This window comes from Python bivittatus, unplaced genomic scaffold, assembly GCF_059951505.1.
Source record: "Python bivittatus isolate LINGU-HERP-01145 unplaced genomic scaffold, Pbiv_v1 ctg000220_np1212, whole genome shotgun sequence".
In the NCBI taxonomy this organism is placed as follows: domain Eukaryota; kingdom Metazoa; phylum Chordata; class Lepidosauria; order Squamata; family Pythonidae; genus Python; species Python bivittatus.
In genome coordinates, this window is record NW_028277048.1 from 10,669,485 (window position 1) to 10,693,807 (window position 24,323).

The 24,323-nt window shown below is 38.6% G+C and overlaps 1 protein-coding gene across 1 annotated transcript in view; it reads right to left on the bottom strand.

The window, feature by feature from the left end:
• NDUFB11 (NADH:ubiquinone oxidoreductase subunit B11) overlaps window positions 1–24,323 on the bottom strand; it is a 47,965-nt gene that overhangs the window by 22,651 nt on the left and 991 nt on the right. The window lies entirely within an intron of this gene.

The window sequence follows — 24,323 nt, forward strand, 5'->3', positions numbered from 1 at the left end:
ACATTCCCCTTCCTCTCTATTCCTGGGATGTCACGTGTAATTTTTCATTTCTCAGTCAACTTCTTCTGATACTAGACATCAAATTTATGAGGTGGGGGGGAGGCAGTTTAGAATGACAAACTGGAGTCACCATGTTGATATGAACTGAGTGGTGACCTCTTGCACTTCATGTCTGTTTCCCTTCCATTAACATCTCTGATTGTCAGACCTAATCATGTATTTTGGTTGTTGTCAAATACTCTGTTAGAAATGGCACGATACCTTTACATGGGTCTCTGTGAAGCAGACACCCCTTGTATACTTCCATGACCTCCACCCCTTAAAGTGATCTTTGTATAGCAATTATTCAGTCTGTCTTAGAAATTGAGGCATTTTGCAACATCAGTGGTCAAACGCTAACAGCTGCCATACCTCATATTTTTATTTACAGCCTAACAGTTAGCCAGTGGAGAGAGGAGGATGAGAGTTTCTCAAGCATAAAGCTGGCTATCATCTCCAAATATTTCCACAATAAAAAAAAAAAGGAAAGTATGCAAACAGACATGCAATGAAATACCACATAAAAACAGCATGCATATTTAGAGTTATGAACAGATCTGCAGGATTTGGCATGGGGGGAACAGTATAGCAGCATCAAAGAGTGCTAAGGCAAGGCAAGCAGTGCGTAAGTAGAAGAATATGGCTGAGGAGTGGACCCCAAGGGAGAAAGTAGTTGTCATTCCTGTCCACGCAAAGAAGTGTCACTCCCTGACACGCAAAGTGCCGAAAGACAAGTTTTCAGTTCCCTTTCTAAAAGGTAGTAACTTGCATAAAAGCAAGGAAAACATGTTTCTTAGAACACAAATTGGTCCACAAAATTGCACATACCTCACTGTTCATTCACATGCCTGTCTACAAATCATCATTTTACTGGACAATAATTGTACTTGCATGCAGCAACAGTCAAGTTAGCAATGCTTCTGTGGGCTCAATCAACATTTCCCACTGTGGCCCTGCAAAGCCAGACTATCATTAAATTTACAAAGTAAGCGTGAGCCCCTTTCACCCTGCAGACAGGAGATTTGAATGGGAGGAGCAGTTTCCATTTAGCCCTTTATTGCGACATGGATTTTTCTCAAGAATGCCAAAACACCCTGCAATAGCATCGTGCTGTAACCTGAAGCAATCAAACCTAGGCTACCCTGGCTCCTTTTGTTCCCCTATGCAGCAGAATTTAAACATGTAGTTTCAATTTTCTCAGAGTAGAATCAGTCCATTCTTCTTTTTTTTTGGTAGCAAAGGATAAATAACCTTGTTCTCTTTTTTGCCCATGAAATATGCCTTAATTATAAATACACCTATTCATACTTTTAAACCTGCACTTCCCCAGAGCTCCTTTTCTTTAGTCACCGATTCATTTATTTAATGGAGATCGAGGAGCCCCTGGGGACTGGTCTTCCCCGCTCCTAAAGGCAATCTGAAGTATGAAGCTGCCAAAATAGAGAAGAGGAAGGCAGAAACCAGCGTGTCCTTTTCTTTTACAGAAGAAAGCAAATTCCAGCAGTTAGAGAAGGCAGGAGGAAGAGACAGCCTAGAATTTGGCTTCCTGCTGCAGCACAAGACTGTGGGCTGTTCTTTCACAGGCAAGGAAGTCATTAGATTTCCTATAGACAGAAGACCTCAAAGCTGTTGCAGCCGTGCTATAGCACCATAAAGGATACCATCCTATTCTCATAGTACTTCACATTCTCAGTCACAACTGCATTTTTTTTATGAATGCTTAGACTTAAGGCAATCTTGCAGTGATTCATCAAAAGAGCAGGTGGCACAGTAAAGTCATAAAATCCCTTCTTTCAAATATCACCAGCAAAAGGTGAACTAGTATCCATCAAGTATGTTAGTGAACAGCAGAAGCTGCAAGTTTAGACCTATATTAACAACCCACTCTGATTAACTGTTATGGGACAATTTAATACTAAGACTGAGAATTGTGAAAAATGTTGAGCTGGGTGTTTTTTTCTTCTGGACATCATCTTTTCCCCCCCTTCTTTGTTATAAGGTTTTTATATTGTTTTTATTGTTATAAACTGCCCAGAGTTGTCATGGAGTTGGACAGCCTTATCATTCTCATTCTCTCTCTTTCTCTTTGTCACACACACAAACCTCTGTTAGCTTTTAAGGGAACTTTGGCTTGCATGAGGTTCAAAAAGGAAAACAAGAAAGAGAAGAATTAGTACAAGGTGTAAAGGAGACCTTGAAGGAGATATGCAGGAACCATTGCGTAGACAAAAGGTGCTGAAGCATTTTTAAAGTCCAGAACGAGATAACATTTGCAAGCGGCTCAAGTAGATGCCTCCCTAATTCATTGGAGTATAAGAAGGGGGAGGAGGTACAGCACAATCAGATTTGCAAGTCTCTTATTACTGAATAGCCAATCTCAATAAAACTCAACTCCATCCAGTGGCGTTGATTTCCTGGTCCGGTCTACCCAGTGGGCTGACCCAGGGCTTCTCTTGATAATGTGTACCAACTGATCACAAAGTTTCATTTAGATTCAGGTACAGAAATTCAGAAAATAACCTGATGTGCCTCAGACCTATTCAGAGGCTGCCCAATTCAACTTGGGGTCTGAATCCAAAGTTCAGACAAAATCTTCATGCCTCAAATTATAATCATCCAGTTGATAACCAGAACCAAAATATAACTTTGGTTTTTTCTGTTTGTAAGAAAAGAAGATGCCATGAGAAGACACTAGCAGATTTATTATTTTTTTTTAATAATAGCCAATGTCCAAACACCCAATACTACCATATCATAGCTCCTGCTGATTCCAAAAGACTAGTTACATTACTATATATGGGAGACAGAACTGGCAAAAAGTACTGAATACTGGAACAGTCCTACAATAAATTATTTTGCTCCCGCAAAGCACTGTATGTAGGAAGCCATGTTATGGTTGTGTGAAACCAGTCACTGCACGTTGAATTGCTAATATATTGTCAGAAGAGTCTAATTCAGAGAAGTGAACACTTTTTTTTTTTTTTATGGAAACACCTTCTGAATCTTTCCAAATCAGACTGATTCAGTACTGGCTTCGGACAAATCTGAAACAGACCTCATCATTAACAATGAAGAACACATTCTATTTTATGTTATACTTAATGCAATGAAATCACTAGAGGGCCCAGCTAAGGCCAAACATCCTAAGTTGTCTTTGAGGGAGATGCGTGGCACTGAGGCCATTCCACTGCTTTGGCCAGCACAACCTGCCATTTGCTCGTCTCCTCCCCAAACCTTCCTCAACTATCATCCCAAATGATTGTAAAAGAACAATAAGGTAGCTTGTTCTAACTTTAAAAACTGCTACCTGAACTTGCTAGTTTTCCTCCTCACTCTTCCCCTCCCTTTTTTGGCATGAGGACAGGGGCTCTGCTATCTTTTACTCTTTGTGGAGTGTCTAGAACATTTTGGGTGCCTCTATTATTTATTTATTATATTTGTATGCTGCCCACATTTTGGGTGCCTCTATTATTTATGTATGTATGTATGTATGTATGTATGTATGTATTTATTTATTAATTACATTTGTATGCTGCCCACATTTTGGGTGCCCCTATTTATTTGTTTGTTTGTTTATTTCTTTATTAATTACATTTGTATGCTGCCCACATTTTGGGTGCCTCTATTATTTATGTATGTATGTATGTATGTATGTATGTATGTATGTATGTATGTATTACATTTGTATGCTGCCCATCTCCCCCAGCGGGTGACTCCATAATATCCATAATTATACATTCACAACTACCAGTCTAAACAATTTTAAGTCAATCAGTTATTTCTATTTTAAATTGACTGAAAGCCTTACTAACGTGGCATACTTCTGCTCTATTTTAGTTCTATGATGGCCTTGGGAAACAGCTTCTTCCTTATATTTTGACTTATAGCATGAAAAATTCCCAGGTTATTGGAACTAGCACTGGAGCAGCTATTCAAGGTTGCAAAACCTATACATGCTTCTTCAGCAGTCCAGCCGAACTCAGGGTAGCTCACTTCTGAGTGGATATGTTAAAGGCTGATAAAGTAAAGATACAGATAAAAAAAGCTATCCTCACAACTGCTTAATCAGCAGATCAACTCACTGTCATACATCTTAGTCATATTCAGATAACCAATGTATTTTATAACTGGGTTTTACTACATATTCAATAATCATGGTTTATAATCTGCTTATAAATTACAGTTTGTAAACATATAAACGTGTGTGCTATAGTGTCACACATCACACTAAGGAAAAACTAATAAACCACATTTTGCATGGTAAGAGGTCACCTTTATGGGGCTTGTCTTTGTAAAGTGTTTGGAATCTGTACCTGGTGGAGAATGTCTCATCCTAAGTGTTAATGGCCCACATATATGCACATGCATATAAACAGACACATATAATATCACTAGTTTTCAAGCAACTCAAAGAACCTTTTTTTGTGTGCCTCTGAGTCAGTTTTCTTTTCTTGTGTGCCTTTCTCGCTTGCTTAGGTCTTTGAGGGAAAGCCCCTATCACAGCATCACTGGCAGTACAATTAGTACATGTACAGAGCATTTGCAAAGAAAACTGGCTGGGAAATTCCCTTTCACAGTAAGCTTACTTGTTCTCCCACTGGCATTCCACTACCTGGTTGAAAAATATTTTGCTTTATCATACTTTGGATACTGACTATGTGCTCCCTCCTCCTCTGTATAATCTCATATTATATTGCTTGTAATTTAAGTGCTGCTTGATTTATTTTATTAATTTTATTTTTGCTCTTGCATTATTAGTTTATGCTCTGCTGTTTGACTGTACCGTTATCCTTTTGTTATTTTCTGTTTAAGCTTCTTACCATTGGTGGAGAAAAAAACTTATGTGGAAATTTAACCTTCCTGGAAAAAACTCAGGATCATACTGGAAGAAGCGAGTCCCCTGATTTCAAGGCAACAATTAAGAGTACTTTCCATAGGGCCTCATTCGGATGTGAGTCACTTGGATAAAGCAGCGGAGAGGGCTTTCCTGTTCATCTAAAAAGGCTATCAAATCCCAGAAATGTAGTGCTAACCCTTTTAATTTGAAGGAGGTTGCTGGGCCAGAGGAGGAGTGGGAGAGTTTGACAGCAGCTACCCAGCTCTGACAGAAAACTGGACAACCATTTTCAGTTAATGGCTGTACTGGGACTTTTGGAGTGGAAAGCAGGGGCTGCGCTCCAAAAAAAAATGGGTGAGGCCAAGACAACCAAATTTTGATTTAATTTACATCGAATTAACATTTTAAAAGATTTATAGTTAATATGATTGCTCTCAATGTTTTTAATAATTTCCCTCTTTTAAAAGTTACAATTTGGTGGCAGCTTTTGGATGTGTTCTAAAGGCTTTCTAAACCCTTGTAGCTACGGAGCCTTAAGTCAGGCACCCAACAAATGATTGTACCTCAGAAATAGGGATGGAGCAAAGGTGTAACTGAAAAGGCAATGTTGAATGCCTGAGCTTCTCCCAGAACCTGTTCCAAATAGCCCATGCCTTCTGTTCTACCACAGCGTTCCAACTTTTTAAGCCTAGATCCCAAATCATACTACTCAGCCTGAAGGCTGGCCCCTTGGTCAAATGCAACCAAAACATTTACCAAAAACTTTCTCACTAAGATGATAGACAGTGGCCCAGGTTTAATGTGTTTACACAAATCTTGTGATAACAGATCTGTAGATTAGAAACACAAGCTACTGAAGCAGGAAGTGAATCAATTAAATACTATTTATATGACAACCATGGACTTGAGCCAATTTATTGAGAGTCTGAGACACATAAGATGACACATGCTAGATCTGATTTTTGCCTTGGGGCAGCCACAATGTGATCCAAAAATGGGGGGGGGGGGGGAGGACTGAGTTTAGCTAATCACAGACAGACCATTCTCTGATTGCTATAGATTTCGTGGTGCAACCCCACTCCACAGTGGGGAAGGACCTCTTAGAATAGTCTGTCACAAGTGTCTAATGGATCCATTTTCTGTGGATCTGGTGGGCAGTTTGGTTGAGATCCCAGTTGCCCAATAGAATAAGAGAGTGGCTATAGCCCTTAACTAGATTGCACTGGAGTGGCAACTACCCTCTCACAGATTCACTGCAGCTCCTTGAATTACTAAGCTCAGGGAGCTGAAGGGGCAGAGGAGATGCTTAGCCTTTGTTGAAAGAAGATCCATCTCACTGGTAAGAGCTCATGTCTGAGTCTTCACAGTAGCAAGTACAAGCCTTTTAAAAGATAACTTGCTCCCTTTCAGGGAAAGATGATTGCCAAAAACCTGTGTAAGCACTACTGTGAAGAATCCTTACAGCATTTGGCAAATAAAACTGCTCAGATTCTAAAGGAGCTGGACTCTATAGCTGGACAGTGACAAAGCCTGAGCTTTGTCATGCGAAGTGATCTGAGATCAATTTGAGTCTATGAACCCTGAGGAAGTACATAGGGCACCTTGTAGTGTCAGCTCTGGATACCATGATTGGTTGTGAGGTGACAGGAGGTTGGATTAAGTGGTAATCCACACTTCTTTGAGTGAAGGATTGTTCCCATTACCTCTGAAGGGGGCTGTGGTGTGCCCCCCCCCCCAGTCAGGAAACTTTTGTTTGACTCAACCATTTTGGATAATATAGACCTGTCTCCAACCTACCCTTTTCAGAGAACATTGCAGACAAAGTGATGGCCCTACAACTCCAGAGGACCCTAGGCAAAGTGGATTATTTGGACACTTGGCAATCAGATTTCAGGCCTCCTAGTCCTTACTGATGTGTCAGTGGCTTTCAGTTCCATTGACTTTTTTTGTATTTTTTTATATTTTGTATTTTTTTGTATAAAAATTGTATTCTTTTGGACTGCCTACATGGACTGGAGTGGGGGCATTATTTTGCAATGGTTCTCCTTCCTGAGGGGATGGTTTCAATCAGCGGTGGGAGGGTAGGAGAGATCTGGTTATAGACTCTACTCTGGAGTGCCTCAGACCTTTCTGCTCTTTCTACATCTTTTTTAATATCTGTGTAAAACTGCTGGGGGAAGTCATATGTTATAAAGTGGTCTGATAACAATATATGCTGATTATATTGTCAGCCCTTCAAGTTAGATCAGACTAAGGAACCAAAGTCATGTAGACCAATACTACTTTTATTGTAAAGTTATAGTAACAGAATCTTGCAAGTTTGAATGCGGCTCCCCCCTCCCTCTCTTTATCTTCATGTAAACTAGGGAGGAGTTTGTATGAGATGTTTGTGTACGTTACCATTCTACCCTGGACTGTTGTTGTATTTTTTAATCTGACCATTGTCTTGGCAGCGGTTCTTCCTCCAGTCCCTCAAGGCCATTCCCTCTATCTTCTATGGGTACGCAATTATACATCTTGGGCCTAGGTCAAACAGGTAATGCAACAGAAGTGCTGATCCACCACATGAAAGCTACTGGGGTCTGGATGGGGAGAAACAGACTCAGACTGAATCCCTCTAAGACAGAATGGCTTTGGGTTGGTGGACCAAACAATTCCACAAAAATACTAAATTTTAACAGAGTTGTACTCCTCCATTCAGAGGTGGTTCACAATTTGGAGATCCTCCTGGGCTCACAGCTTCTGCTTAATCAGAAGGTGGCAGCTGTGCACAGAAGGACTTCTGTCCAGTATTGTGTCCCAATTGTGGTCATTCCTGGATCAGGAGGCCTTGCTCACAGTCATTCATGCCTTAGTCCCCTCCCACCTGGATTACTGTAATGCATATTGCATAGGGCTGCCCTTGGAAAGCATTTAGAAACTGCATCTGGTACAAATCATGGCAGCCTGGGCAGCAATGAATCCATTGTTTTGGGAGCTGCACTGGTGTCAGTTGGTTTCTGGGTGAAATTCAAGGTGCTGAACCCTATCTGGCTCTAGACTGGGTTATCTGAGGGACTATCTATTTTAACTGTGAGCTGCCCAGAATCACCCTCTGGGGGAGATGGGCAGCATATAAATTTAATAAACAAACAAACAAACAAACAAATATCTTCTCCCATATTCATCTGTCCATCTGACCAAGTTGAATAGGGTCAACTCCCTCAAGGTCCTGTCTGTACTATAACATCATTTGATGGGGCCTTGGAAGTGGACATTTTTAATTTGGAATTCCTTCTCCATAGAGTTTCAGTCTGTTGTTTCCCTTCTGGGTTTCAGGATAGCAGTTAAGACTTGGTTATTCCATCATGCCCAGGAGGAGGGCATGCTGTGATCGAAAATTTGAATTTGGAGGATGCATGTTTTTCTATATTTTTAAATATAATGTTGATACTGTATTTGGTACATTTTAGAGGTGGGTTTATTCATTATTTTTGAGGATTTATTTATTTATTTTGCTTAGTGATGTTTCTGATTGTTAGCTGCTCAGAGACTTAAAGAATGGATAGTACATAACATAACATAAGATATAGAGATCACTCTTTCAAATATGGTTTGGCAATTTATACTTCTTCATCATAAAGCCCAACCCACTGATAGAAGGGAAGGTGGCATTTTAGTACTTCATGAGCCACTTTCTCCTTGGTGGAAAATTTCTCAAGCAGAAATTTATTCTCCCCTTCCTCTCCTGAGCCATCAGAAATACAGCAGGCATTACAATTAATTTCCCCTGGGCCTAATAAATGGCTACCCCCAGGGCTCCACAGTTGCTGCCTTCTCCTTGCAGCATCAATACTGACACACATGGAACCTGTATAAAACATTGCCTGAAGCTACAAAACCAACTCCTTGCTAAAGATGCAGCAGTCGATGGATCATGCACAGACACAGGCAGCCCCCCACCTCCTTCTCTCAGCCCACCCAGTACTGAGTGCTAATTATGGAGCCAAGTTCAAAATTGCTCCCAAGATGCTTAGACATCTCTTCACATTTCCATCCAGCATGAAAGGTATAAGCCTGTTCTGGCTTCTGGTTAATGTCAATTCTGAGGTTTGCAGAGAGAACGACTGCTAAAATGAACCTGGCAGGAGATTTATGACAACGGCATTGCCAGTCTGGAAAAATCTCATTTCTCTACAGCAGGGGCTTCTTAACTATTCACTTATTGTGAACTGAAATGGATTGTGATTCTAATATTTCTGATACAGTCTGCTGCTGTCCTAGCAAAAAGTAGACACCGTGCTACTCAGAAAAAAATTAGCCATCACAATCCACTTCAGGACAGGCATCATAACTGCAAGAACAGAAATAAGTCTCCAAGTCCAGACTTAGTGCCAAGCTGGCAAGTACAATTAGAAGTGGGTTTGCAGATTGTGATATGAGCTAATTCCCAATGTCACTAGTGAACGCCTACGTTCTATACTACAGAGCATCTCACTACTACTCCATACCATCTTTTTAGATTAGTAATTTCAGTGAAAAGGTGCGTGTTACAAAATATAGGCTAAGTGATCAGCTATGGCCTAGCATGGGAAGGAGGCAATGATTCAATTTCAATATAATTTTCCTAACTTTTCTTGCCATTTAGTTAGGCTCATTGATATTTAAGTTTTACTTAAACCCCTTAAGGCAGGATATATAATGCTTATTATTGTGTAAAGTTCCATGCAGTATAGTGCAAAAGGCTGAAGTTCAGTTGCATGGCTCATGCTTTGCTAGTATAAAGTCTCAGATTCAAATTCTGGGAACTCCAGCTCTGGCTTTAGGAAAACCCCTGACTAAAATCCTAGCAAGCTACTGCCAGCCAGCGTAGACAAGAGTGAGCTAGATGGACCAACCCCTTCTCACACTAGCTGTTTTCATAACACCATCCTAAAAGCAGATAATCAAAAGTGTAGGACTGACAACAGTAAAACAGAGTTATATGGAGTGGGAAAAAACAAAGATTTAAAATTTTACAAGATTAAAAAGAAAGAGGTGGCCTTGCATTTCCTAATCTTAAATTATATTATGATGCTGGCGGTCTATCATGGATCAGCAGAACATCTATCATAGAAGGAGCTGGCTTAGCCAACAGACTTCATAGATACTTATGGTATAAGGAAGCCAAATAAGAAAATAATATGAAAGGACACATTGTAAGTGAGAGTCAGATAAAAATATGGAATTAAAAAAAAAAAAGTCCAGTGACTTCACCATCAAATACCTTTTACTTCAACTATAGCAAGAAAAATGTAATCACATATTTCAATATGGTGTATCCAGATTCAGGAAACAGGCTAAAGACTTCCTGTGAGTACCATGGTGAGCTGACGTCTTACTGGCTTGCTGGCTAGTAAGACAGCTTTTGCAAGGGCAATTGTGGCTGGATGTTGAATCTGGGCCAGCGTAATCTCTCCAGATCAAAGGAAAGATCACTGAGATCATCTACATAACTCCAGATAGCTGCTACTCATAAGTAGACCGTGGAAACTCTCATTTTACAATTGGTTTATGAATGGGGTGACTGGGAGTCAGGACTACATCAAGCTCACACTCACAAAGCAGCCTTATGGACACTAAGCTCAACCAAGCTTTATATCTTAATCACCATTTTGGATTAATTTTTTATGTGGTGTATATTAAAGAGATTAAGACTCTTCGGACCAGCAAGGTTTTACTGTATTCATCAGGTAAGTCTCCGCCTCCTTAAAAGACGATGGTGTAAATTTGATCTTAAACGTTTTGAAAATATGATTTTTTGGGGGGGGGACTATGCAGCAAAAGGGTGCTTAGTATATGGATTCTGGAAAGTTAATAATGGATTAAGGGGCCAGAAAAATTTGGAATTATAGTTTTGAATTTATTAGAAGATATCTTCTCATGGGAAAATGGTGATTACTTTTGTTTCTTTATGATAAGGAGACCTTGAAGGTTGGATGTTACAGGGAGCAGAGGACAAGGAAAATGGAACAGAAATCCTTAGTGCAAACTTTTAAATGCCTCTCAGCCAAGTTACTGGATCACCTGCTTGAGAAACTGGACAGAATATGCTTTAATGAAGTTGTAAAACAAGAACAAGTTGTAATGGATATTTATGAAATTAATTTGAAGGAGGGCTTAAATGTAATGCAAATGGATCCAATGGATGATTTATCCCCTAAAGGATATGAACAGGTATCAAATCAGGAAACTGATTTGGATAATTCTTTTTTCTTCTGGATATACAAAAGAGCTGTGCTAAGGTTTGGAAATATTTTTTAGAAGTAACAAACAAAAGGATAAACTTTATCTAATGGACATATGAAAGAAAGTCCTGAAGGATTTTTGTTTGAATACACAGATGATCAGCAAATTACCTCTGGGACTTTTTTTTGAAGGGGTTAAAGAATAATTTTAAAAATTCAGGGAAGGTTTATAACGTTGGCTTCTTTGGTCAGGGCTAAAAGAAGAAAATAGTTATACTGTATCTGGCTGCCCTTACTGGACTTTTGCTGACAAAGAATGATTGACGAAGCATTTGGATTTTGTTTTTGTTTTTTTGTTACTTAAGAGATGAGTTATGGGGAGAAGAGAGATTATGTTTTATTTAGATGGCGATAAGCTATTAAAACTATTTTTACCTGCTGGGATGAAGGGGGAAGTTACTTTTTCTTTTTTTCTTTTTCTTTTTCTTTTTCTCTTTCCTTTTTTTCTTTTCTACACGCTCTCCCTCCCTTTTTTGTATTTTTCTGTTTGTATTTTTTATAGTTTGTACTGACTTTTATTCTCTTCATTTATAATTCTTAATAAAATTATTTGAAAAAAAAGGAAACAAGCTAAAGACACAGCAAGAACTGCTTAATGAAGGTAGGAATTTACCATGGTTGATGTATGCTGGAAGATATAAAATTGCTGAAAGAATAAAAAGTGATCTTGAGAAAGATGACAGAATTTGAAACATATATACAAAACCAAGATCACCTATTAGGACATATATATAAATTATTATCAAAAAGTGACACAGAGATGGAATAAATAAAAAACTGTATGATATAGTATAATCTTTAAATATTAAAGATTATTGCTAACATCTGTTTAAATCCTTTCATCTATTAGTTTTTATTGATCTCATAACTTTCTTCCATATTCTAAATGTCTAAATACAGGGCTGCTGCTATGTAATGTGGTAAACAAACTGGGGAAGATGGGTATACTGTAAATATGTTCAGACTAGCCTTTCTAGTCAGTGGTATTAAAAACCATCATTCCTCTGAACTGTTCTTGTAGATTTATCTTTCTACCTTACCTACGTATTTAGTGAATATTTCCATTTTTCATAATTATAAATAATGTTAAATTTATTGACATATAGTTGTGCATCTATACATGCTCCAGAATGTTTATAGTACCAAAGGAAAAATGCCAAAAAATGAGTTCCACAGGGCAATATTTACCCAATTTTCAAGGAGGAAACACTTAACACTAAGAAAAATTAAGAGGGCAAGCAGAACATTGAAAGAGAAGCAGAGCAACTCATGTAGTGCTTCCTATAACAAACAAGTTGACGTTGAAAGGTAACCTATTGACATTCACTGTCAGTTGGGATGGTTGATAGTAATAGCAAGGAAATATTGAGAAGTGTATGCAGCCTACAACACAATGGCTGAGTTCACAATACAATAATTGTTCACAAAACAATAACCTTAAGGTGCTTAGTTGGATTTTAGCTCACACAAGGAAGTGATTGTAGTGAGCTATGACTCATTTAACAGACTGTAGTTTAATATACCATGGCTTAATTGAACGCATGTGGTCACTGAACACATTGCCTACAATTGACAAAATAGAAGATGCCAAACTATCTTGTTTGATAGCAAATAATATACTTAATACATCTGAGCACTCCATTGTCTAAATTAGTCTTCTCCAACTTGCTATCTTCCCGATGACCTGGACTATGCACCTCATCACCCTCCTTGAGTATGGACATTGATTGAGAACTGATGAAACTGCAATCTAATACATCTGGAAGGAAGCAACCTAGGAAATGCTGCTCAAAGCACTAACTGATCCAACCAGGTCAGATTATAGACATCCTACAGTCTCTTTCCTTCCACCAGTACCTAAACTACATACCTCTTGCCATTTCTTTTACAAATGTACACCAAGCAGACATTTGACTATGAGTGGCCACTATGCTACTGAAAGATAGTAGTGACAAAATTCTATTTCCAAGGTTGCATTCCCAACCTTGTCTCAGTTAATTTGACAATGGAGTGTATGGGTGCATGTGTAAATACACATTGCATTTGCTTCATTACTGCTACCAATCTAGATCCTCTATCATGAGACAGAAAGTCCTCCTCAATTGATGAATTTTAGGTGCCAAACCTTGACTGAGGAGAGGCAGATCCAATTCCTTGGACACCTTCCATTGTACAATCAGAAGTACAGGGTTGGAAAGGACCATTTAGATTATCAAGTCCAATCCTCTGCTCAATACAGGAATCCAAATTAAAACATTTCAGACAGAGTTATCTAGATTCTGCTTGAGCAGACCCCATGAAGCTGAGCCCCACACCTCTCTTGGTAATTAGTTCTAGTGACCTCCTAGTCACAGCTGTTATCTGTTCCTCAAGCAGGAGCTGTGACTCCAAGAAAACCCCCAACTGCTCCCCAGTCTAAGGGGGAAGTGTAGCCCCATTCAGGACTAAAGGTGGAACATCTGTAGACCCAAGTGGTTCAAATACCCACAGGCACTGGGTCTGTCAGGGGTGAACATGAGCTTGTTCCTCCCTATCCAGACCCACACAACCTCCAGGCACTGGGACAAAACCTTGACACATCACTTGGTCAGCCCAGGGATGACATGTACAACTGGGTAACATCAACATACTGATGGTACCTGATCCCAAATTCACAGATGGCCTCATCCCAGTAGCCTCACATAGATGTTAAACAGAAGAGATGAGAGCATTGACCCCTGAGGCACTCCAGATGGCAGAGCTTTCTAGCTCAATCTTCCTTCCTTCCCTTCACCAACACCAACTGAACTCACCCACAATAGAGAATCACTGTAACACCATGTCTCCTGCTCCTAATCCCCATAGGCAGTCCAGAATAATACTACGTTCAATGTAATTGAAAGTTGCTGACAGATCAAGGAGAACCAGGATGGTTGCACAACCCCATCCCAATTCCACCAGAGGTCATCAACATGTGTGACCAATGATGTTCCAGTATCATCTCTCTAATTTTTCATAATGAAATAATGTTTCATTATATATATAAAATGTTTCATTATAATATTATATATTATGAAATAATAATTTCATAATCAAATAATGTTTCAGTACCATATCTCTCTCATAATCACTCTCCTGGCCTTCCGGAAAGGGGTGAAGACCTGGCTCTGCCAGCTCGTGTGGGACTTGAGGAGGTGTAACCAACCCTGGGGGTGGTTATCACCCTGAAGACACTCCCAGAGGTCAATAATTTATTTATACCATCTATCCCTTGGATTATATTATTTATTTCTGATTACTGTTTTTGTTGTATTTTAATTGGTTTTCATTCTTGTTTTATTGTAAACCGCCCAGAGTTGCTCACTCAGTGAGATGGGCAGTGAACTAAATTTGAAATATAAATAAATGTATGCATGCATGCATGCATGTCCTGGTCTGAAACCTGACTGTAAGTGGTCTAGATAATCCATTTCCTCCAGGGCCCTCTGAAGTTGTAAGCCAACCATCTTCTCAACAACGTTCCCTAAAAAGAGGAGGTTGGAGCCTGGATAATTTATCTAGAACTGTTGGGTCCAGCTTTATTTCACATTGCCAAGATCATTCAGTTGGATTCTGAGCAGGAATGGATGTTTTTAATATACAGTGCAATTCTTCCTCCCTTTCTATTGCTTCTGTTACTTTTGAACAAATTGTATCCTTCAATTGTTAAATTCAGCCAACCAAATCTCCACTATACCTTTTAAATCATATTTGCCTTTCTGCACTAAAAGCAGAAACTTGTGATTATTTCCCATCTCTGAGTATTAGTGTATAAACAATGAACAATTTTATGAGCCATTGTTCTTTCTGATTTTTTCACCGAATGGTTTAAGAAGCTCTACTGCAGCAGCATCCTTGCTCTTTAGATGCACAAGTCTTTATATGAGGTCCTTAAATCAGAGTTCTCATTCTTTCCTTCATCCAGGACTCAGTGCAAAGACCCCCTAATTAAGCTCACCACGTTTTGGCCAAACATACTTTTATAAGTCCTTGTGAGGCACAATCTATCTCATGCCAACAATCTATCACCTGAGTAACTCAAATCAGGGTTCCAGATACCAAAATCCATCTGTTAATAGCATCAGCACAGCAGTCACTGACTTGCAATACTGTCCTTTTCTGTTTCTCTTTCATGGACTGTTAGCTTCTGTTGTACAATCTCTTTGTACAATTGATAAATCCTCATCTTTTCTCATCAGCTAAAGTGGTACCATCCACTGCTCCATCCTTTGCCTTTTTCTTCAAGGAAGTGTACAAGCTTGCATTTGCTGCATATATATGCCAGCTTGTTTTCATGTAGGAATATAAACATACCACAAACATTGCAAATCATAGTTGTTGACTCTTATTCATTCAACTGCACTTCTTCTTCTTGGGGCACAACTGGTGGAAAGGTTTTTAATGTTTCTTACTCTCTTGGTAGGCTTTCAGATTAGCCAAATACAAGCTCTTGACTTAGAGGAAAACTTCTTTAGGGGCTTCTCCACTGATCTCTCCTGGCAAACTCCTTTTGGCTCACTTAGTGAGGTGACTCCTTGGAACCTGGTTTTCTTATATTGCTCTAACAGTCCTGCTCATCCAACAAGAAGCAATCACTCAGTCAGCATCTCTAAAGACATACTTCTTGTAGTCAGGGGATGACATTTTCACCATTCACAGCTCGAGCTCTCACATTCTCCTGCCCAGATACTATGGAACTGAATGAAAGCTATGAAACAAGAGGTGCTCCTATTTCAATCAGTGGGAAAACAGCGCTATTTGTATTTTGTTCTCTTAGGCATTAAAACTTCATTAAAACTGGATCTGATCCAGCTCTTTCTTTCACTGGAACTCAAATAGAACAGCTAGAAAAGCAGTAAATAGTAAATACTGCTGCTTTGGGTGTCTACTAGGGAAAAGCAGCACAGGTGCAGTAGGCAGATGCTCCAGTAGGAATGCCTCTCCAGTGGGGAAGCAATCAACCAGCTGTTCAATGCTTCCAAGAAACCTAGATCCCAGCTGTCCATCCAACTGATATGCTGGCTCTGAACCCAATCCATCAGAGCACAAAGAGTTGCCAAGCCAGGTCATCATATGTTGCAAAGCCACAGCTGCTCCATAACACCAGGAGCTGTGGTTCTCATCATCCAGGCCATAGCCATAGGCCAAAGCTCTGGGTAGAAAAATATCAAAAAGGGCCAGTAGAGAAAATTAGTGTCCCTGTTTCAGCAAACATAGCAGCCACAGGGTCTCTGTGACACCCTGAGATATTGACAATTCTCTATCTCAATATATCTGCCACAAATTTCTAAGAAACAGACTGCAGATTCCGGCTACAGTAAAAGTTTCCCTTGTATATTCAGCAGATTTCATACCTGCATTGCTATGTTTCCTCTGACCCATATAGTACCATACAAGGATTAGTAAATGAGATCTTAAAAAGGAAACTAGATCAAAGGTGTCAAGGTGCAGTTGGTACTGTGCCCAGATTTGAGAGATGAAGGATGGGAAAGGACGTGTACTTATAAATGAAGCAGGAGGCACAATGATAGGACTGTATAGTTTCAATTAATCTTGAAAACTTTGTTCCCAAAAGAATTGGGGGCAGATGAGATTTCAGAACTCAATTACAAATAATCTTCTTTCCCTGCAATTTACTTTCCACTCTTCCCTGAAACTATACAGTAACACAATTGAGTCTTCTTCCTTTCATCCTTATTCTTTCTTGCTTTCTTGCTGTATCTTACTAAGTCATGGTTTGTGTTACTTTAGTTACTCCAAAAGCTACATTGGCTATGTTTGAACAACTTTCTAAGTCAAAATGAAACAAAAAACATTATCACTTAGTATTCTGCATGATCTTTAACAAACTCAGTGTTTGTTTGCTATGCTGAGAATAGGACTGCCCCTGATGACTGTTCAGGAGTTGTATGAATACACGACGACAACCCATTTGGGGGGGGGGGCAGTCAATGACAGGACTACACTACACCACCAACATTACAACCCCCACAGTAACTCCCTTTTTAAGCATAACTGAGTACATTACCCAACAGCTTATATCTCACATAACTTAAAATTATTTCTCAGTCTCCGCTAATGGTGTTAAAGGACCATGATTATTACTTCTTCACTGAATTCAATCAGGAACAGCACAAAGATGAGTCTTCTCTGAAGGGCTCAAAAGTCACATTATTCTCTGGAAATCTCCTAAAGTTCAGCCATCATCAGAAATAGCATTACCTCTATCTGAGATATCAGAAACAATAGGAAAAGAAATCCATGCAAAGATACTGCTTTTCATCTCTCATAACTTACAGGAAGGCCCTAATTTCATCCCATCTTTGGCCAATTTCATAAATTATTCTAGTGGGGGTAACCTAATTTTCAAGGACCTTGCTCCTTTAAAACTCAGGACAGCACAGCATTACAGTGGCTTCAGTGTCCCCAGTGATGGAACAGTGGGTCTCAGAAGCACAAGTGAATGAATCCATACCAGTGAACAATTCTTGACTGCATGACTTTGGAAGAGCAAATGCTGTTCTCCTACCTACCAGACATCAACTTCAGGACTACAGCATAGGAAAGTTTGTGGCTATCATAATAATAAAGTGGCTGCAGACAGGAAATCAAAAACCTATTCAGTAGAATAAGAAAGAAGCGTAACAGACAGAGGGACTATTTTGTGGAAGAAACTTCTAAGTTGTAGAGATGTTAATTCAAATGGCATTCTTCCTTTTCAATGCTGGCCTCCTATTTCCAGAATGCCTTCCTTAGAAAGGTATGTCCGGTGCCTATTTTATTATTTTTTAAGACCTAGGAAAGGATACTTTTATTCTCCTAGGCTTTTAAATAGTTATAATATTAAGCTATAAGCTATGATTTACAAATCACTACAGCTGAATGTATATATCACACAAAGGCAAAATCAGAAGAACACTTCCAGATGCACTATTTGAGAAATTACATCACACAATTTTATGTTCATAGAAGGATACAGTGGTACCTCGGGTCACGAACGCTTCTGTTCACGACCAATTCGGGTCACGAACAGCACCGTTCGCAAAATTTTGCTTCCGTTCGCAAACGCCGGATCGGGTGACGAACGGGATCCACGGCCATTTTCCCTGCCGTGACACGTGGTCGTGGCTTCCTATAGGGAGGGGGACTCTCCCTCCAAGCAATAACCGCCTCCCCACCCGCCTTCCTGTCCTCCATGCCAGAAGTCGTGTCGAGCAAGGTTAGCATTCTCTCTCTTCATACTGTACTTTGTGTCATATTTTTGTGGTTTAAAAAAAAAATACATATGGTTCAGAACGGATTAACCGTAATTACATTGAACCTTATGGGAAAATTTGATTCGGGTCGCGGAATGAATTAAGTTCGTGAACTGAGGTACCACTGTATATTACTCAGCAGAAACACTAATAGCGCTGGGTGCATAATACTAATGGAAAACCCCCACCACCCTGCATACCCATACCCTTTTATAAACTAGAAATACTTTTTTGTTAAATGAATAGAAAGCTGAATATTGGAGACAGAAAAATGGTGCAGTAGACACCTGAGTAGTGTCTACTGCCTGATGCAAATAACTTCACTTATTTTATGGTAAACTGCTGCTGAATCTGTACTTCATTGATTAAAGAAATAATATGGTTACTTGTAAGATGTAGGATACAGAGAAATAACTGCTAGTGAAAGAACTTTCCAAAATCCCCAGCACAACTTTAAATTAGACAACCCCCTCTTATTGTATACTTAAGTAGCTTTTGGCCATGCAAATCAAGAAACAAATGGAGTTGATTTCCAGCTTACTGCATCAAATAAGTATATATTTTAGCTGTTCATTTACAGAGACAGAAACATGGATCTTTCAACATCACTCTCAGCTAGACAGTCTTTGTCAAAACCTTATAATGCATTTGAGTTTTTCATTTTCCCTGCATCTTGTCAGGTAGGGATGCGCTTTGCAAATGTTGGCATAGCTTCCCAATACAGAAGCTAGGAGAAAATTCTGCTAAAATGCCTGAATGGGGAAAAATCTGTATTCATTGGCTCTCTAGCACCTACTCCAAGTAAACCATCATGCTTCCTTTTAAAGCTTCCTTTTGTCAGCAACTGGGCAACAATCCCTATCCAATGGAAAACAAGAGAAATCAGACAAACAGGAACAATGAAAAATTATTTTTACTTAATTGAAACTGGGAGAGGATGTTGAAATTATACCCCCCCCCCAAAAAAAACATGGATAAGAACTGAGCAACATCCAGCTCCTCCAGTGATACATTTTCCCCTGTAGCAGCAGATGGCTACAGTTCTCTCTAAACATAATGGATATTATGATATCCTTTTAGCTGTGGCCTCGCTTAACCAGACAATGAAATGACAGTGAATGGAACACTGCAATAAAGGCAACGGTAAATGTGAACTGCTTGCTCTCTTGCCCTGATACTTAATATTTCCTTGAGGCCCCAAAGCTACATAGGCGGCAGGATCAACAGTAACGTGCGCTGTAGCAACAAAAAAGCCTAGTTATAATGGAATATGGATTTGCAGCACCACCATGCGGTCAGATGTAACTGCAATTCCAAGATCAGCTGCAGAAACCAAGAGTTCAAGTTGGTCTTCAGCTCATGAAATTTAACAAAGAGGCTCAACATTATAAAGAAGCCTTGGAAACTCTTAACAAGTACTGACAAGTGGGAAATGTTCTGTTTACTGCAGGGCACAAATACTTTTATGGGATTAGTTTCCGAGAGGAAGGGAAAAGCTAACATTGAATTAATTGTCTTAAAAGTCTACAGAACTGGAAAGTAACTACTGCCTCAAGAACACTCTTCTCTGAAATGGCCAAGGACTACAACAGAATATGACTATAGTAACGAATTATATAAGATACAGCCATTGGAAAGCCAACTTAGCCTCCTAATGATTTATGAAGGTTATATTTAACAGCACCCCTTTGAGTGGATTCACATAGCTTTAAAAAAAGTTCCTAGTTCCTTTACTCATGTAGCTAAAACCCTGAGATTCAAAGGATACTGAAATCTGTGTTCAACATGCACCACTGTGCTTGAAAAAGTGCTCTTACAGTATAATCCTGTCAATATATCAGTTCCAGAAATTACTTGTAGTTCCTGTTGCCAGTGCTATCCTTTGAAGCAAGCACTTTATGAGCTGAGGTAGCGAAACATCTCTTTGTTAACTATCTGAAAGATCTGCAAGCAGAAAATGTTACTCCGGAAGCTATGGTGCACAAATAATACAAATAATAAAGCAGAGCCAGAATTCTAGAAGCATTTCCAGCAACTGTACCCACAGATTCTACTTGGAGTGAGACTGGACTGCCTCAGTACAGAAAAACAAGGGATTAAGCATCACAAGATAAAGGCAATTCTCATTTCCTATTCATAGATAGGGTTTAAGAAGTTCCCCAGAAACCCTCTAGATAGCATCTCTTGCTTTGGGGTACAGGCTTAATAGTTCCTGCTGCCACCACCTATTTTCTAGGAGGTGCATTATCTGACATCCACCCACTAATCCCAGTGTGTGAGAAAGATAGAACTTTACAACCTGTGCTCCCTTTCTGGTGATTAAAAGATTTTTAAAAAGGTTTTTAAAAATGAATTAATTTTATAATATCACCTCCTGGCCATGTAGCAGAAAGCCATGTGGCTACAGGATTTAGCCTCTTCTTCCCCCACTTGGGAGACAGACCAATCTCACAAGGGATAAAAGAAAAATCTAACTTTATTAAAAGAAAAAAATGAAAAAGAAAATAGCTTTAAATATTAAAAACCAAACAGTCACCCCTGTAAAGATAAATTACTGAGCTGTTCAGATCATGGGAAAACAGCAACTGGCAAATTCAACAAGAAAAATCCGAAAGGAATAAAATGCTTCAGTCAGACCATAAGATGGCATTGGTCTGCTGCAAATGATGTGATCCCTACTACAATAACAAAAGAAAAATATGGAGGATTCCAAATTATATTACAGATCACAATTATAAAGAAAAATTATATGTATGATTCAAGGTTGATACAAAACCCCAATTTTCTAAGTTCAGGGAAACATGAACATGAGACACTGAGACTTGCATCACACAGAAACATAAATTAAGAAAGTAACACAAATTTCTAGCTAAAACCTGTTACTTCTTTCTACAGAAATAGAATCCCCCAGAAGCAAAGATCCTCTGCTTCCCTTCCCTTTTTCCTTTTAATCAGAGGTAGTGGGGAGATGGTAAACTCCACTCTTTTCCAGTCCAGTAACTCTTGCCCCTTATTCTTAAATGATATATTTTTTTCTATCTCTAGCAGGAGGAATTGGGGTAAAATCACTATTAACAGTCTTGTACAAGAAACTGTACTCTTTTGAGAAGACACAGATTGATCATCCTGTATGAAGAGATGGCATACATAACCACTTTTAACAATAAACTACAATGGCACTTGAAAACACTGCTTTAAACTCAAATATAAAATGGAAATATTAATTAAAAAAAAAAACAAAATAAAACCACAAAACCCTTGATGGATAAGAATAGTTATTCACATCACCACAAATATCCAGGAGGAATGATAATGACTTTGAACTTTTTGTCATGATTTAAAGAAAAAAAAAAACTGGTGGTATTCCAAAGGATATACCCTAGATAAGTGTTTAACCAGAGAGATCCCTAAAATAAAGTGCTCTAAAAAAGTACAGCTTTTTCCACCACAATAAGTTTCCATCACTCTCTTTTAGTAAATCAGTAACATTATATTCTCATGGGGGGATATTGCTTCCACTGGGAAAACCCGAATCTCTGATGATCAAAAACCCTAAGCTAATACTCTAAAACCTACTTTTGTTGTTAGCAAACCTACACAGAACTTTAAAGCCTGAAAGTTTTAAACCTCCAAACAAAATACATCTAGCCAATGTACTAAGGGCAAAACTGAATTTTTATTTTCTGTGAATCTCTCTAAAAACAGCTTTCTCTAACCCAGTGCCTTCCGAATGTACTGCAACTGCATCTCTCAGAATGTATGGGGAAAGACTGCAGGAGCTTTTTGGCCTGGTTGGAAGCAAAACTCCTACCTTTTTCTTCCACTAGAAGAAAGGGAGATTCTTGTGGAGGCTGCAACCTCAAAAATTCTTTCCCTGAGGGGAAAGAAATGGGAAGGGATAATCCTACAGCTACAACTTGGTGCTCAGTGTCAGAGATCCATGTACATGTAGACAGTGAAGCCTGCACATTCCTTGCTTCTCTTTTTTGCAAGGAAAGGAAACCGGTGCTTTTCTGTAGAGAGGCTCAGTAGTCCACTACAAAGAACCACCAAAGTCAGCAAAGGCATTCCATTGTTGCAGAAGAAGAGTAAAAGAAGCCCCATACTGGCTGGATTTATGCATCACATTAAACCACTGTGGCTTTTTCAACAAAAGGGGATTAAAGCAAATTAATCACTAACCATGTATCACCTAGTTAATTCTAATAGGTCTGAATACTTCTTTTTTTGCCTCTCCCGCAAAAAGGGTTGGAGAGGATTACTTTAATAATTACTTAGAATGGAGTGGGTGTTCTGGTTTGAAACATATGTATTGATCCAGCAAGAAGAGAGGGATCTAGCAACCACAGTAGCTGGCTTTATAACAACCACCCAAAGTTGGACCCTTCCCATTTCTCTGCCTTACATTTTACTGTCTAAATTCTTTTCTGTGTTTTTCACTTGAAAACATACAACTGAATAACAATTGTAACCAGATAAACAGTATCCACACAGATATAAAAAACAATTCTTATTTTCTTTAAAACAGCTGCAATTTTAATAGACTTCACAAGCTTGCTAAGAATTGGAGACTATCATCCTTTTAAATAAAAAGTTGTAATGCTTTTTGAAGTTGAGGCTCCATTTGGGGGAAAGTAAAAATACATACAAAGAACAGTACAATTTTATTTACGTAAAAGCTTTTAGTGTTGGGTTTTGATTTAGTTAGGAATATGCCCCATTCAACTAATTAAGTTTTATTTCTGAGCAGAGATTCATAGAAATCAGGTTCACACTTTGCCATGGCTTGTTTAATGACAGAATTTTGATTAAACTATAATTGTCTAGGTTCATACAACATATTACTTTAAACAAACTACTAGAATTAGTGCAAAATGAGAACCCAATCACAAGACTGCATATTAAGATTATGAAAAGCAAATGTATTAATCAGCTTATTAATGAACAGATGTCTATATAATAACCCCAAACCTCATGTCTACCTTCAACAGATAACTTAGTATGTTATATAAAGTGTATGGTTAAGCAAATCATTGTTTTAATATACTGAATTTTTGTCTGTACCTCCTTCATTTCAGTTCCCTCTTTCCACATCATATTAATTACACCCAGCTATAGCATTTATATACTCCTCTATTGAGATAATACTGTATACATTTGATGAAATCAATTGTAGTTAATAACAGTTCACCTCATATTTGTTTGCCACAAGACCCCATTTTTGCTACTTGTTTTCCATTTGAACAGTAAGATGCATTAAAGATGTTTATTACCTAATGTTTGGATCTCCCACACCCATGCATCTACAATTACTTGTTTATTACTTGTTGATTTTAAGTTTTTAAGTCATGTAAGCACATGAGAGACCTTGGGTGGTTTACACACTGCATAAAAGCAAAGCTTGTTTAAATAAATCACAATTGTACTTTATAGGGCAATTTTATGAATGTTTACTGAGAAATAATTTCTAAGATCAGTGGTGTTTATTTCCAGATAAGTGAGTCTTGGGATGCCCTCCGAGAATGTTACAAACCTTATGTATGTGTAACTGACTGAATAGAATTTGTTTTCAAAGACTGAATTCATATATATTTCACATAAACAATTCTGCAAACTATGAAAATGCTGATTTATAAATGGGGGAGTGAAATTAAGAATTAAATACCTGACCAAGACATTCCACATGCCTGTGACAAAGAATAAATGTTAATCTTATTCAAGCCCAGCTGCTTTACCATGAAAAAGCACAGACCTAATATAATATAAACATATGCATGACATAATGCCAATCAATAAGTAGATATTATTTGGCTATTGTGATGCTATCTTGGGCTTCAATTTAAAGAATACACTAGAGTGAAAAAACTGAATCATTTGTCTTCATGCACTGTTCTTTCATGTTGTTGC